This window comes from Amblyomma maculatum, chromosome 10, assembly GCF_055883805.1.
Source record: "Amblyomma maculatum isolate TAMU_Amacu chromosome 10, ASM5588380v1, whole genome shotgun sequence".
Taxonomy (NCBI): Eukaryota; Metazoa; Arthropoda; class Arachnida; order Ixodida; family Ixodidae; genus Amblyomma; species Amblyomma maculatum.
Genome location: NC_139353.1, coordinates 107,655,875 through 107,669,568, shown reverse-complemented (window position 1 = coordinate 107,669,568; position 13,694 = coordinate 107,655,875). Strand labels below are relative to the sequence as shown.

The 13,694-nt window shown below is 43.0% G+C and overlaps 1 pseudogene; it reads left to right on the top strand.

Moving 5' to 3' along the window:
* Positions 1–222: 222 nt before the first annotated feature.
* LOC146177207 (uncharacterized) lies at positions 223–943 on the top strand (annotated as a pseudogene).
* The last annotated feature ends 12,751 nt before the right edge of the window (positions 944–13,694 follow it).

The window sequence follows — 13,694 nt, the reverse complement described above, 5'->3', positions numbered from 1 at the left end:
TTCAAGGACGCCGGAATCCAGGTCAACACAAATGGCATCTTGAAGCGAGAACAGACGCTAACGGTGACATAAATCACTGATGATACTGGTTTACTTGTGCTGACAGGCATCGGGTCATTTGAATTGTTTTACAACATCACGAAACTGTTTACAGAGGCACGCATCTTGCAGAGAACACGCAGCTTCTGTCTAAGTAATGATGATGCTGTCTTGCTTACATTCATGAAACTGTATCACGATCTGACATTCTCACTGCTAGCTGTATTATTTCAAGTTCACCACACAACTGTGTCGAATTTGTTCAGGGAGTCGATTGTGATACTGGCCAGCATCCTAAAGCGCGCAGTATTTTGGCCAGAAAAGGCTAGTGTGGTCAGGTGCCTCACAACCTATTTCAAAGTTTACAGAGAGACCACAATGATGCTTGACTGCACCGAAATCGAGATTGAAAGACCAAAAGATCTTACGTCGCGGTTGCTTGCTCACAGCCATTACAAACGCACGTACACAGCAAAGGTGCTGGTGAGTGAGACTCCGGGCGGTCTAATTAGCTATATATGTCCTGCATATGGTGGGAAAGCATCGGACACGCACATCACAAAACACTGCAAAGTGCTAGACAAGTGTACACAACATGTTGACAGTATCATGGTGGATAAAGGCTTTTTAATCGGTGATCTTTATAGAGAAAAAATATCAAGATGATCAGACCTCCTTTTTTTATGGAAAAACAGTTGACAACAGAGGAAGCAAGAAATAATCAGTCCATCGCAAGTGCTCGTGTGCATGTAGAAAGAACTATCCAAAGGAAGACTCTCGTCATTTGAGAAATTGGTTTGATCTTGACACCCTGCCATACATTGACATCTTCACGGTAATTACTGGCACAGTGAACCTATCAAAGCCTTTGTTCAAAGGCAACAAATTCCTTTTCCGCTCATAAGTTCAATCAGCTTTACTGTATTGTGTAAACAGATCGATGTTGCATGCTTCACATGTTTGCAAATTCTTTATTTCTATCACAGCATAATTTGTAACAATTTGAACAATATGTCACCAGTAAAAACTTCTGGCCTTAAGTATGTGGTATTTTTTTAAAAGAAAGCTTTTCACAGAGCAATGGTAGAAAGATGCCAAAAAGATGGGATCCTCGAAAACACCAAACAAAGCGAACAGTCCACTAGCCAACCCTCCGACAAGGACTGTATTTCATGCCTGGACAGCTCCTCCTCTAGAAACATTAGCTAGTGGACTGAAGTTACCCCTCAAACCGTGTTTGCTTTGTTTTGTGTTATATCACAGATGTATCATAAAAGGTATACAGTCAAACCTGAATATATCAACGTACCCCACGCTCACTTTGTCACAAGGTTTAAAGCGCTAACACTACCAGCTGGGGCCCAAGGCCATTCTGCCAAACTGTCTTCATGCTCTTAGAAATGTCATTTGCAGATGTGCAGTATGCGATTCGATATGTAATGCATGACGGGTGAAATGGCACTCCCAACACTTTTATACAGGATTCCCGATGGTATATGTGTGGTAGATATACCCAGGATTGACTGCATTGCAGAAAAATGTGGCGAACACAAAAAATGCGCCGTAAATAAAATATAGATACACAAATGATTGACTTCAATTTTTATGATTTGCACATATATTGCACATGTTTCACAGGAAAATAATATACAAAATAACTATCTTCAGCACTTCCTTTAACAAACACATAATGAAGCTTCTAAGCTGTGACTAACTCGCACAGTGGAGTGTTATCATGCACACAGAATATGTGGGAGAACATACTCTTGGAAAGAGTAGGAGAACCGCTCAACTACATCTCTGAAAAACTCTTCATTGAATGCAGCTGGGATTCATGTGTTGCTCTCATCATTCAAGTATACAAATAGCTCCCCTTTCTTAAGCTGTGTCAAGCCCATTTGTACCTGAACCTGACAAAAGTAAGCTCTTGCACGTTTTAATACTTTCACTGCAGATTTGTCAGTGTTCTTCTCAGTCTTCTCCTGCAAGAACTTTTCCAAGGACTGCGGGCCCTTCACTTCCAGGACACGCTTGCAACAGCACTGACACTCTACCAGTCCATCTGGACAGCGCCAATATAGGGTCGTCCTTGTAAAGCAAACAGTCCACACTGGCTCACAAGTAAGTCCTGGTGTTCTGACTGCTTTTGTTGAATGTAGTACTGTTTTGCGCTGCTTCCAGTATGCTGCCACGACACATTCCCCGGGCAGCACGAGAGCCTGGGCCAATATTGTCAGTGAGCTGGCAGAGATCAGCCCTATGTAGACCCAGCGCTGCCATCTTATACCTGGTATTGGTTGTGTCATTCTAAAACACGTCCAACACTGGCCCTGAGGATTCCATTGGTAACGAGTATTGGTCGTACCTATTTAAAATGATAGCAACATTGGCTCGTCATATCAGATGCTCTCACAATATCGGTGGTGCCATTACAAGGATGGATATAGACCTGGATATCCGGCTTGGTTTGGTTGGTGGGGTTTAACGTCCCAAAGCAACTCAGGCTATAAGAGACGCTGGATATCCGGCATGTCACCGGTGTTGGCGTTGCCATTTGTTAAGGATGGCTATAACGGACAGCGTTAGCCTTCAGTCCACTGATGTTGGCCAATATGTGACATATGCTGGACATAATGTCAACTCTGTTACAATGGCTGGCCAGTGTTAGATATACACTGGCATACCTTACTTATCACCGGTATTGGCATTGCCGTTTCATAAGGATGGCTCTATCGAATAACGTTAGCCGCTACTCTACTGACGTTGACCAATATATGGCATACTCTGGGCAATACTGTCAGTTCTGTTATCATGTCCCGCCAAAGTCAGATGCATTGGCATGCACTTTAGTCCACATTGCCTTCTATATTTCGGCTACTGGTCAACATTAGATGCAAATTATGATGTGGCAGGAATTATTCTGTGGGAACCCGCATTAATTTGCTTTTGCGGTTGGCAGGCTCATTTAATATTTGGATTCGTTGACTGGGTTGTTAAAATCGATGTTTTCAAGTTACCTTTGCAATTTTAAATGCTTCGGAAATACTGTGTCTAATTAATTATAGCTCCGTGGTGCTGGTTTCCCTCGTGTTTACATTATTCCCAAAGAGCTGTTGTTCATGTTGCTTGGGATTACACTGTGTTCTTATACACTAGATCTTCACTGACTTAAGCTGGCGCTGTTCTCAATCCACCTGTATAGTGTGACGAATTTGGATGAGACCGACGATTGGTCGATGACGTCCAATATACGTTCACCACCGTTCGCCAATCCGCCAGGGCGGCGGCGGCGCTAACTAGCTGAACGTCGACCGGGAGATTAGAAATAATCAAAACGACATATTATATATCGTGCATAGGCAATGGTTGCTATTTCTTGTATTCTATTCGGCAATGCTCCAAGTTCTTACGTGGCTGCTCCCGTGGCGATTTCTGCTGCTCTAGATGAAGAGAATTTCACGTTTTAGTGAATTTGTTTGCCACCGAGCGTATTAGTTTTAACAACAGTACCTTCAAGCAGACAATTACCGCAGGACGTGCATGCAGTGTGATGCAATTAATGAGCGATAAGCGTCGGCCGATTAATACTCGTACGTGACTGATATCGACTATGGCGAATGCGCTTTCATCGAAATACACTTTCAAATTAAACTAGGTCGTTTAAGCTATACGAATACGAAGCGTCGAAGCACATACTCTCGCGTAAACGATATAACATTGGTGATCTAAATTAAAGCTGGGATATTGAGCGATAAATTAAACGGCGCTCCGCACATGCCTGGACGTTCCCATATATCGCAAACCGTATCGACGCTTCCTGCTTCGTTGTCGCCCTAAGAAGTATTAGAAAAAAATGGAAAGAAAACACTTCACGCACAATCACAATATTAATAATAATAACGTTGTGCAGCTGAAAAAATTAACTGTGTTACAGTTTCACTTTTGTTCATCGCACTCGTTTGCACATTTTTTTTCTCAAGCGTCCGCTCTTGTTGACGACAAGCCGCGCAATTCTGTTGCCGTCCAGTGATCGCACTCACTCGCGCCGAAATAGGAACGCTCTGTTCTCTGCTTACTAGGTTCACTGAAAACATTACAAACAAAAGAACACAAACATGAACGACAGGGAGCCAGCAACAGCGACTCCGACTTGCCCGAGTGGATGCGCTCTGCAGGTGGGGTTTTCGGTTTAAATGCTGTGCGATGCAATCCAAGACGCAGGCCCTGACGCTCCACGTGTGGTTCAAGGTGCACACGGCCGCCGCCCAGGCGGGAATTTCTCTATACTTTATACTTTAAGATTTCTTTCATATACCAGTTTAACATAAGTAGAGCTCGCGTAACTTACGTTGTAGGCTTTGCAAACGAGTAGACCATCAATACGTGTATAATCAAAAGTAACACTGCAATGACCGCGGCGCAATAATTGCTGATGGAATATCGCACACATACGCAACTGGTAAATGCTCTATGATTATCTTTAAACATTCATTTGGTAAACGAGTAGGCCAGCTACTTGCTAAACAAGCCACTAATATTCAGTTCACTGCAGTGACAAAAATGATTGCTGAGCCAGCTAGAGTCACCCGCGGCACGGCGGCGCGCCGGCTTCCACATTTCACAAGAACTTGAAACGCGAAATATATCCGCGTGGGGTTTGTCACACTGAATTTCATATGAACACAAAATAGCTTCTTGTAGCAGCCAGTATACAAGAACGGCAGATCAGCAGAACAACATTTATTCGACGGCATGCCAAGTGCATCGATAGCATAGTTTTAGAAATTCTGGTTTCTTTTTTTTGCACAAGGGCGAAAAAAAGAAGTCTGTAACTTTTCTCCGCTTTTCTTCAACCGTCCAATTTCGCGATTCCGTCGTCGTTCACTGCAATACAATGCTTGCGCTACATATTGCAAGAAGGAATAACTGTGTAGTTCATAAAGTAAACAAAAGCAGTCGTCGGTTTACAACTAAGCTTAATTCGGTATCAAAGCTTATTTATTCTCTAACTACCTGTGTAGTGGAACAGTTAGAGGCGTGCGCGGGGAAGGTAGTTACTTTTTTTACAAATATTGTGCGTGGAGAGAGGACACCCACGTGTAAACATACTTGTTAGCATTATAACAAAAAAAAGTGAAAGAAAAGACTGGAAACACGAATACAATACGAAAACGTACAATGGGCATATTAACAATTAACAACTGGATTATAATTACAAATCTTTGTTTCGCGCACGCACATTCGCATACAGTTTTCCAGCGCCCGCTCTCCGTACTGACACACCACTCAATCCCGTCCTCGCGCACTCCTGGCGTTCCCCGGATCGCACTCTCTCAATGTGATGCGAGCAACGTCCGAGGTTGCATGCGCGCGTAGAAATCTACGCACGTGGGCCAAAACGGTGGTCGGGTCGACGCATCACTCATGGTCCAAGGGGCGGACGGCCACCGCCCAGGGGAAGGAATTGAGCAGCAATAAAAAGACGATCGCAAACCGACTGGAGACTACTTTCAAACATTTTCGGTCTCTCATAACGGAGTTGCGTAGAGAAATGTGCTTTTACCGCATTGTCTTGGCCAATAAAATATGCGCAAGAAACTAAACTGTGATAAAGAAACAGGCGCCTAATGAATCGGGCCAATAAACGACTAATCTAGCAGATAGAATGATGCTGATGGTGCGGATATAGAAATATCCGTTATGATCGAAAATGTAAGCATCGTATACAACTAGCTTACAAGGAGGTGGCAAGTCGTGGTACTGAGATGCTTAGCTCAATAATTTTCAGCAAACTTGCTTGAAGTCCTCATTTAAGGGTGATTTAAATATTCTGCTCGGTTAAACATCATTGTATGAAAACACTTTCGTTGGTATGCTACAACTGTGGAGTCCTTGCGCAACATATGGCAAGAAGGAATAACTGTGGAGTTAAAAAATAATGAAGCAGTCGTTGTTTTACAATTAAAGCTTAATTTGGTATCAAATCTTATGTATTCTCTAACTATCTCTGTAGTGGAACAGTTACAGGCGTGCGCGGGGAAGGTAGTTTTTTTTTTTACAAATATTCTTTATGGAGAGAAGACACCCACATGTAAATTTCTCACTGGATACTTCTTTAAAACACTTGCGGGCTCTCATAACATGTTGCGTAGAGAAATTTGCTTTTATGGCATTTTCTTGGCCACTAAAATATACGCAAGAAACTAAACTGTGAGAAAGAAAGAAGCGCCTATACTGAATCGGGACAACAAACGACTAATCTTGCAGATAGAATGATGCTGACGGTGCGGATATACGAGTGGCCGTTATGAGAGAAAATGTAAACATTTTATACAACTATCCCATGAGGAGGTGGCAAGTCGTAGTACTGAGATTCCTAGCTCAATAATATTAAACACACTTGCTTCAAATCCTCATTTCAGGGTGATTGAAATATTCCGCTCGATTGAGCACTGTTGTATGGAAACATTTTCGTTGGTATGCTACAAGTGTGCAAAATATTCGAAGTAGAACACAGCATTCACAAAGCACAACTTGAACAGGTTTGGTTGTTGTAAACAAAACAGCTATGCGCCTCTCCAGGGCGACGATGCGCTTCGCTGCTGACACAGAGCCCTACTTAGATGAGCAGCAGTAGCAGAGCATCGTTCAAGGATGGTTAAAGTCCTACCATCTGGGAAACGCTTGCTAAGCGGAAGGTACAAAACTGAGGCTGCAGAGCTGCTGAAAAAGCGATTACCGGGAAGTCCGAATGATGACGCGACAATCGCTTAGCCGGTATGACGGCGAGAGTTGCCATTTTGTTTCAAAGAGGGCGCTCCGTTGTTCCGTCCATCCAACGAGCGCTCGTACGCTCGGCTCGACGTTCGGTGGCACCGCGCACGGAAAATGCTTCTTTCTTCAAGAAATATTTCATGTGTGGTTTCAATTTTTTTTCATTACGATTTTATAAAGCCTTTGCGTATATTGGAGCAAAACATTAGCCTCTGAGATTGGCATTTTTTAAATTATAAGCGTTGTCTTACAATTCATTTTCCCGGCAGGCTGCGCAAGCCATGTGCTATGGAGATTTGTCTTCTTTTATCATCTTTATTACGTTGTTAACTTTTCAAAAGTGGTTCTCAAGTGTCCGCGACTTAATTCCGATCATTTTTCAGCTTACTTCAAGTTAAACCGTTAATGTTTTTCTGAGTACTAATTTCCTAAAGTAAACAACTGCATGGCATCGTAGCCCTAAAGCCAATTTAGGATATTCACGGAGTAGAGCCGTCCCGCGGCTCGGCCGCTCGGGTTCCCTCAGGCGGAGTCGGCGGAGTCCGGGCAAAAGCATATTTTCTTTCTCGCGTCGGTTGGGCTAGGCCGGGCACCCAGATTCCGAGATCATGCAACTTTTGCAAAGGCGCAGATGCGGCCCTGCTGCAATAAAGCGCTAACCGCATGAGTCGCGCGGCAGCACGATGCGCGGTTGGCTGAGGACCGCCAAAGCATTGCCGCTCGTCGCTGTCGCCCAGGTTCTGAGTTTTTAGAAAATTGCTCCTGTGGCCGGAACCTGCTCGCGAGGCAGCCAATCGCAAAAGGCTTTGGGGTACTCACTTTTGTTGTTTTTGTATTGTTTTTTTGCATGCAAAGTTTGTTTCCCTAGTCCGGTATGAGCGAAAAACCTGCACAAGCTTATTTCGTCTGATGCGTGCATATATGAGCGCATCGAGACGGTTTAGTAAAAGCTTGGTAGGGTAGTAATGCAAAACAAAGGCTAGCGTGGCTTGATATTGTTAATTTTCGAAAGTTGCAGGAGAAAGGCATTGCTTGGAATCATATCTGAACAGCAGTATAGTATCTCAAAATAACGGCTTGAGGGGCAAGCTGGTGCATCATCGTATTCAGATATGTGGCGCAAATAAACACAAACACAGGAGAAGGAACACAGCACACGCGCATGTGCTGTGCGCGTGTGCTGTGTTCCTTCTCCTGTGTTTGTGTTTATTTGCGCCACATATCTGAATACGATGAGCAGTATAGTAGCGCGTCGCTGCGCTGGGACTTTTATTTTTTGGCGCTACGCGTTTTGTTAAATTTCATCAGTGTTGCTGCTTAGTGCAAGAAACTGGATATAGCGTAACTGCACTCTTTTACCAAACGAAGAGGCGGCGCTAACAAAGCAAGGCTGAAAACGTGTCTCTGTCGCTCACTGAGGTCCTTCGCTCCGTGCGATGTGCACCAGCGGCAGCGACTGCGTTGTCGTCGTCGTCCCGCGATGCATCGGCAGGGATTGTCGCCTATTTTTTTTCTTTCTGTATCGTTGCTTCAGCTGCAATCGATCGGTTGCAATACCTACAAGTCAGCTTCCCTGTGCGGCAGAAATTCCTGCACAATGGCGGCATAGACTTTGGGGTAATGGTTGGGTACTGTGCCAGCCCATCGCCTGACGGGTAGGGTAATTCCCGCACCTGTTGGCCATTCGTCACAACATTCTTCGCGTGCGCATTGTCGCCCCACTACTACCCTCTCTGGTTAGCGTCCCTTTTCTAAATCTTCTTTCTTTACCCCTAGGGTGACAGTGCTCCCCCCTTTATTCCAGCGTTAAGAATGCCCGAAAACATTTCTCTGACATTGGCCTGTGCGTGGGGAACTGCATCTGAAGCAGTGTGGACTGTAGTAAATGCACGTACTGCACCTATTGTCCCTGAATTAGGTTCTGCTGCCACTGTATACGAATTCCTGCCTCACAGGGAGGATGACTTGTAGGTTTTGCAAAAGGACTATTATAGCATGTCCAGCAGGGCCGGAGCCGTAAGTGTGAGTGCTGGGTGGGCTCAGGCAATTTCAGTGCCAGGCCGTGCTCAGATTTGCAGCATGAGGCCCGGTTCTGGCTCAAAATTTATGCCCATGCACACCTCTAGTCACCTCGGGTGTGTGGCGCACTCCGACGACCTCCGGCACGGCATGGTTATACACAAAAACACTACACACACAAGCAAGCACATTTGGCGCACGTGCCTGCTTTTAATTTTGTTCTTGGCACCGTGACACTTTGGCCCAGTATCAAGACTACATGAAACATCAGTATGCAAATATTTGCCGGTCGTTATGCGAACTGATCGCCCCACCGCCCTGGTACAGCTATGTTATACCATGTGCAACATAGAGTTGCGAGTACTTCATTTTTTAAGACAGCTTTCAATGGCAAATATAGGTTGACTAAATAAAGAAGAGACGTGGTATGCTGTTATCATAGTTTAGAGGCATCTATTTAATGGAGACCTTCTTGCCTTGCATTTAGGGCTATTTGCTGTATGACGCCAGCAGACCAGTTGCTCCACTTGTATCATTGCACTGCGTTTGCACCAGCAATCATTTACCATCAAAGGGGTGCTGACTGAATGTGAGGCAAACATCATCAACATTTTGGTGCTGCATAACTTGTCAACAGCTGTGTGGGCCTTGCCATGAAACATGCTGTGTGTAACGAAACATTCCCTCGGTAGGTATGACATGTTGCCTTTCTTGTGCATTCATATATTGGCTTTAAATGTTCTGTTGGCTTTTTTCTATATGATTGCGTGCTATATGACTCTTTCTGGATCTTTAGCTCAAGACGTACTTGTCCAGGAATCTTGCCCATAGTGCGCAGAAAATAATATTCTTCGTGTCTTTGGCAGTGCTTTAATAGCTGGTTCTATATTTTGCTGCTTTATTTCAACAGTATGTGGCTATTTCAAGTTGAGGTAAGATTGAGTGAACCTGTGGTGTAATAGCACAATAACAGACACAGATTATTGAAATGACGAAGTAGTTGTCATTTGCCTAACACTTAATTTAGGATGTGCAGGCGCTTTTAGCGACGGAATATTTAACGTACTTAATTATGTTTGCTTTAAAAGAATTTTCAGGAAGCATGTACTGAGGTTGCAGAGAAGAAAGCCATTCAGGTTGTTTGCCTTGCTCAGGTTATTTGCCTTCCCTCTTCCTTCACTGCCTGCACTGTATGTATTTGTTTATACAGATATGCAGTTACTGATTGCGTGTACATTGCTGGTTGCCTACACTGGCTGCAGCCATGTAGATGCAATATTAATTTGACCTAAACCAGACTATTTACTTTGCTCAAAGCGAGAATTATAAATACTTCTCTCCTCAAGCCATTGAAATTCGTCATTAGCTCCCAACTCGCTTTAATCGCAGGTGCAATGAATTTATTCTGTAACCTTAGAGAACGGAGATCATCATGACGTACTCATTCAAATTTTCCAATTTTAAGAGAACATTCTATTTGATTTTGCCTATGCTTTAGAGTTCGGAAAACATGAGCAGACTGGCTTACAGTGCAGGAGGGGTGAGCTGCAAGACAAAAGGAAAATATTAGTGCTGCTGGTCATTCAGGGGTGCATTGCTTGTGCTTTTATTGCGCTCATATATGTGCAGCTTTGCCTGAATGCTTGCCGGGGCTTTCCCCATAATGAGTGGCAGTGGTCTTGCCGCCCACCTCTCAGGGAGACTGTCCATTTCCAACTACCTGCCCAAAACCAACCCACCTTCTGGGCTTCAAATTTGTAATACTCAAGGACATTTTCCTGTATTTGATGTGACCATGTGACGCCATTTTAGACACGCAGTGTGCATCACTGGTCCATTACGTTCATTTTGGGATGTTGTCACCCCTTATATTCCCTATCCTGCATACCCTTGCTACTGCCAAACGAAATAAGATGTATAAAACTTTGACAAACTCCCGCAGTCTCTGAATGCTATGGCAGCAACAAAAACCATGCCAGACGGCTTTTGCATGACTTAATAAAAGTATGATCCCCCGATTTTTTTTTTATTGTCATGTCTAGTCAGACGGTTTAGTGAACTGCCACATGACCAAGCAAAGTGCAACTTTGAGTGCATTGAGAAGTCATGCGTTGGAGCACGCATATGGATCTTGTGTTGCTTAGCTGCTTAACTCCAAATATTCTCCTTTGTCAGACAAGATACTTTTTTAGAAAACTGGATGAGCCAGAAGAAAATAGATTGGATTTTTAGCAGCATTGTTACTTGTTACACATGCGTTCCACCCCTGTGTACATGAACTCGGCAGAATTGTGTCGAGTACATCTGTGGAGTAAAACATCAGTTGTGGGGTTCATGTATGCACAGTCGTGTCGAGTAAAATAGGTGGCCGAGCGGGTCGGGTTACCTCGCTTGCAGGGGGTAGATTAACTCGCTTGACCCGCTTATCTAAAAGCATGTAGACGCTGTCCAGTCAGGGAGCCAAATTATTGGGAACTCCGGGATATGAAAAAGCCTCTGGAGAGGCGACGAGCGTCACTCAAATTGAATGCTTTTTAGCGCTCATCAATGATAATAAATAATCGAAACTCTCGATAGTAAAAGGCAATTGGATCAAATACGAGTATGAAACTTGCACAATAACTTCGAATCTCGACGCTATGCTCCGCTACGATACTTGCTCACTAGAAAGCGAGTTCATGTACCACCAACCGGGTCGAGTAATGGTGACCTTGCTTACTCAACGCTGATTCAACCCGGTGCTGTCGAGTTCATGTACACAGGGCTATTGTACTTGTAATTTTAGGTGAACTCTCAGTTCGTGTATTTCACATTAAATTTGAGCGATATTGGTGCTTTTTTGCATATGTGCTGTTTTGTTCTGCAAACAATACTATTTCTCTAGACATTACATTATTTTTAATTTGAGTACAAAATATTGTAAATTTTTGAAAAAATTATGAGGTTGTTAAAAAATTTTACTTTGAAACTAATTCACAAAATAGCGACATTTTATAGATATTGAAATATAAAATGTGGGCGAAACAACTTTTCAGCTCAGGAATAAACTGGTGTTTCAAGGAACTTGTGATGGGGTGAAAATGAAAAATTGCTGTCATGCTAGATGTATCTTTTTATGGTCCCATAGTCACATCAAGCATTATATTTTAAGGTGTGCTTATGCAATGAAAATAATATTTTGCCTCAGATATTCAGGGAGATTATTCTTCTCTACACCAACAACTACAATGAATTGGCTTGAAGAAATGAGATGCCCGAGCACCACACCTGGTACCTGGATATAAAAGGACTCATGTATGCTTAACCTAAACTAATCTTGCACATGGAAGGTGGCCGATGGTATGGCCATATGATGAGCTGTGATGAGGAAAAACGCATATCTGGTAGGCTGCTAGCTGATAAGGAAGTATGATATCATTGTACTCAGATCTAGCATAATTGTCCTGTCTATGCAAAGTATTTTTCTAGTACTTGCTCAATTGCTCATTGCAGACTAACTGTAATAATTTTAGCTTAACAAGCAGCACTGTATGATTAAGAGAAATGCTTGTTGGGCTAGTTGGTGTTTATTCATAATAAATTAAAGGCGGAAAAACAACACGCACATACACACAAGAAAAGAAGAACGGGACAGAGTGCCACTCGCAACTGATTTATTGTGCAGAACAAAGTACATATATATCTCACTGCCGGCACCTGCGCAACCAACACATTCAGCATCATGTAGTTTAAGGTAAGCTATGTTTAAGAAACGCTTTCTCAGAGAAAGAGGCTGTGGTATGAGGCATGGGAGACAAATCATAAAATGTGCCAAAGAGGTTGTGTATGAAGTTCCCCTCTCTTGTGATTGCTCCTACATTGGACAAACTTGCCGATGTGTTAATGAGCGAATCCGGGAACATGAACATAACATAGAGCGAAATAAAGATGGCCCCAGTATTCCGAAGCATATCAGATCCTGCACTTCAGGCACTTGTGAATCATTTTTTTCTGATGTGCGCATTCTTGCAAGGAGTGGGAATACGATGACCAGAGACCTAATTGAAGCATTTTATATCAGAAAGAAAGGTAATTTGTGCGTCAGTGACACGTCGATCAATCTGTATAATGCTGAGAAAGCGTTTCTTGAACATATCTTAAACTACTTGATGTTTAATGTGTTCTTTGCGCATGCGCTGGCAGTGAGATATATATGTATTTTATTCTGCTCAATAAATCAGGTGTGAGTGGCGCTCTGTCCCGTTCTTCTTTTCTTGTGTATTGCACGTTGTTCTGGTGCCTTTAATTTATAATGAGCACTGTAAGAAAACTATTCCTTGGTACATTACAAGTAAGGCAATTATTTATAGTAGAATGAAGCATACAATAAAAGCTGTGAAAACCAAAAAGCTGGAACTTGAAAGGGTATGGTTCTTGTAAACCAAACAGGTGGGTCTCATTCTTCACTGATCTTGAGAATATAATATGCATACACAGCTTTGAGAATATCTGCGATGTACACTACTCCCTCAGTTAGCTGCTTGAAGATAGTTTGGTTCTGGCAGGGCAATATTTTCTTTATTCTGGCCGCTGTAATGTATGTGTGCCTGTAACTGGTGCACTGCAGAAAAAAAATATTCTTTAATGTGTTCTTTAATATAATCCGGTTTTGCATGCTTAGTAATCCATATTTTTTATTGCAGGATTTTTTAAAAACTGATAAGTTCCGGAGCCTGAACCGCCATATTTTCAGGAACTGTAATTTTATATGAAGCCTAAGCATCCACTTGAAGTTATCGGCTTGCTGAAAGCAGGTTTTTTCTTCCAAATATCTTTCTTTTGTATCTGGGATGCATATTATTTCGCATGTATGTTTATCAGCC